The 3,393-nt window shown below is 40.7% G+C and overlaps 1 long non-coding RNA gene across 1 annotated transcript in view; it reads right to left on the reverse strand.

Annotated features, from left to right (window-relative positions):
• LOC116673065 (uncharacterized) overlaps positions 1-3,393 on the reverse strand; it is a 75,995-nt gene that overhangs the window by 61,643 nt on the left and 10,959 nt on the right. The window lies entirely within an intron of this gene.

Raw genomic sequence — 3,393 nt, forward strand, 5'->3', positions numbered from 1 at the left:
GCCTACATCAGATACACCGATGTGATTGGTGCAGCTCGGCTACATGGGTATAATTAATGAGCAGCATTACTTCATGTCAGAGTAACTCGCTGAGCAAATTCCTATTGTGCTCTTGCAAAAACTCTGTATTTCCAGGGTACATTTGACCTCCATAACAATAAATGAACAATTGTTACTTTTTTTGTGATTCAACGGCGGACACTGCATTTTCTTGTTGAAGTGTTGAGTTTTAAAAAACGTCTTTTGCATGATAAAAATATAAATAAGCTATACAATCTATTTCATAAATGCAAATTTACTTGTTGGTCTTAACTTTGAACCAGCAAGTTGCATTTTAAGATCTTCTCTTTTTCTGCTTATTAGAGCTGCGTGACACATGAGACTAAGACCGGCGAGTTAAATCGGCCATCCGAGAGTATACCAGGCAGACACACAGCTGACAACCTGCCGGTGGAAGCGGTGGAGACAGACATACACGCCGCGGGCCACTGTGGACTTGTCAGTCTTGCAAGCACTCCCAGGAAAGTGGCTGCATGTGTCCGACATTGCACAGAACATCAACACCGGTACAAGCCTACAGCTGCCCGCTGACACGGAGTGCGGAAAGTGTGTAAGAGCCTCCCGGACTGGTTTACTGAGAGTCCATTTCCTGCTTGCCAGTCAACGGTTAATGGTCGGTTAACATTTTTATTTAATTGTGCTTTCTTTTGGAAAGCTGGCTGCCAAAAATCGCCACTTACTAGCTTTTTAATTAGCCTGAGTTAAACGCTTGCTCTCAGTAAACAATAGGTAGTGGCTGGTGTCTGGTGTGTGCGCCAGTGTGTGTGTGTGTGTGTGTGTGTGTGTGTGTGTGTTGTTGTCCCCCCCTAAATCGTTGCTAACAGCTTCAAAATTTGATGTTCAGCCCTAATTTGGATGCTAGTTTGCAAATGTTATTCACCTCTTTGCTCATATAGAACAGAAAGGAATGGGAGGCAGATAATTGCTAGTGTTCATTTTGTGCATGTGTGGCTGTGGACTCTTAATCTTGTTAGCTAAATTAGTACTTAAAAGGGGGAAAAAACCATTACATCACAATATCAGCAGTACACTTTAATCAGAAAAACTAATAGAGCATTAACACCTGTACTTCAGGTAAAAAAAAAATATGGGAGGATATATATATATATATATATATATATATATATATATTAAAAAGCTGTGGAACACACCTCAAACAGTGTCTGCTTTGTGTGGCACTGTATAGAGACGGTGTATATGGTGTTGACAGTGATGGCAGGAAATGCAAAAAGCCATTCAGATTAAGAATGTTAAGCCTCCAGAGGCACAGCCTCTTCTGCTCCCATATGAAAAGAACCAGAGTGAGACCTGGCATAGGCTCTGTTGGATTACAGGGAAAAATGCCTTCCATCAGAAAACTGATTACAGCACCTCTTAGCCAATGTGCATGCAATGAGAAAGTCAAATGAATGAATAATTATGGCGAGGAGAAGCCGGAAGCAAGGTGAGGCAGTGGGAGAATAAAAGGAGGAAGGGGGAGATTGAAGGGGTGGTAGGTTTGCATAACGGGTATTTAAAGCCTGCCATTCACGAACAGTGCAGTATTTATGAACTGTATGGTTAGATACAATTTTGTGTCAGAATAATGCATGCAGTGATCAGTACATTTCCTTTTCATACTCACTAAAACGGGCCTTTGAAGAATCTGTAAAGAGGGAGGCTCAGTAAGTAAGTTTCTAACACTTCTGAAAAATAATCTTTTTTATCACAAAGACGGCTCTATGAATACACTAAAGCCTGTTTACTATGAGATCAATGGAGCGTTCAAATAATTCAGAAAACGTTTGTGAAATGGATAGACGAACACAGCTTGTATTGAATTAAGATTTTTCATCATTTTAATGTTTTGTTTACCGTTGGGTAGAAATGGTGCAATAAGGCGCATCACATACAATCTGCTTCCAAGAGGGAGCTTGATTATAGTCATTTCATTCTGAGTAAAATGAATAGCTCCTCACACCAGTTGGGCTGTTCGCATTATGGCCTGAATTGGGAATGGTGTGTGCGAGGACTTTGGGCCTTGGTTGCCTTCAAGGCCAATTCCAACAGCACCTTGGATGGCAATACCAAGTTTAACATCAGCTGTAAATATTCAATACAGCCACTGTCGCATAATGAAGCAACTGATTTGTACCCTTTAGCATTTTGTTTTTAATCTAGGTTTTAATCTCAGTCCAGCTCAGTCCGTAGGACGTTCACCTCCTGGGCACTGCCAAGGTGCTCTTGAGCAAGGAACCAAACTCAGTGCGCCTGTTCTCTCCATTAGTGCATGTGAAAGACCTGAGCATGTGTGTGTATTTCAGGCCTGTGTGTAGTGTGTAATAACAACTGAGTGTAAATAGTAATTTCCCCATAAAGGATCAACAGAGAGAAAAAATGTAATAAAATTTAATTAAGCACAAGCGTGCATTCCAACAGATGTGGAAACAACTAAAATAAGAGTTAGATTTCAAATTTCAACAAGATTCTTAAAAAATGAAGTTGTTATTAAAACTTTACAAATCTGTCCCCACTAAGCAGAAAACAAGTTCTTTTAATTTCATGTTCCATAGAAAACATGTAAATACGGCTGCACAGCGGTGATGATTTTGGAGGAAACAAATATATGAGTGCATTTGCATTAATCTTTCAATCCCTACACATGCAAAGTGCACCTCAGATGGCAGACGTGCGCTTCTAGGCTGCTGCGCCAGACTGATAAACACCACGCACAGCGCCAGACCCAGGATATGTGACAAATTAGATTAAAAGTGCTCAGCAAATCTGGCTGTGTGAGTTTACGTCAGCAGATACAGAAAACGTAGGACCTATACAATTGTGTTACATAATGCAGCCACAGAGAGTAGAAGTCCGATTATAAGTTTAAAAACATGAAACAAACAAAGTTTACACCGCAGCACCAAAAGGGACTCTAAAAGAGTAATTCAGTAGTAATTCAGTTCAAGTGCTTTAGGTATGTTTCATGTGGTAAGCAAAAAAAAAAAGCTCTTTGAACACTCCACCCTTACCAGCTTCAAAAAAGTATCAGTATTGCAAGGCAAGAAAACACCCGAACACCTTACACTCAACATCAAAATGCAACAAATGAAAGGCATGAAATTCTCTCTGAGAGGAGGAGCACAGCCCCACTCTTCTAAACCAACTTGGCCTACCAACAATCTTATTTATCTTTAATACTCTTCCTCTCCTTGTTGCACACCTCTTCTACACAAACAATCTGCCTCTTTTCTCACATTGATTCCCTCCTACACATATCCATCCTGTTTTACATCAATCTCACACTCTCCGCTCCCTCCTCCCCCTGATCGGTCTCTCTCTCTCTCTCTCTCTCTC

Source organism: Etheostoma spectabile, chromosome 23 (genome assembly GCF_008692095.1).
Source record: "Etheostoma spectabile isolate EspeVRDwgs_2016 chromosome 23, UIUC_Espe_1.0, whole genome shotgun sequence".
Lineage (NCBI taxonomy): Eukaryota > Metazoa > Chordata > Actinopteri > Perciformes > Percidae > Etheostoma > Etheostoma spectabile.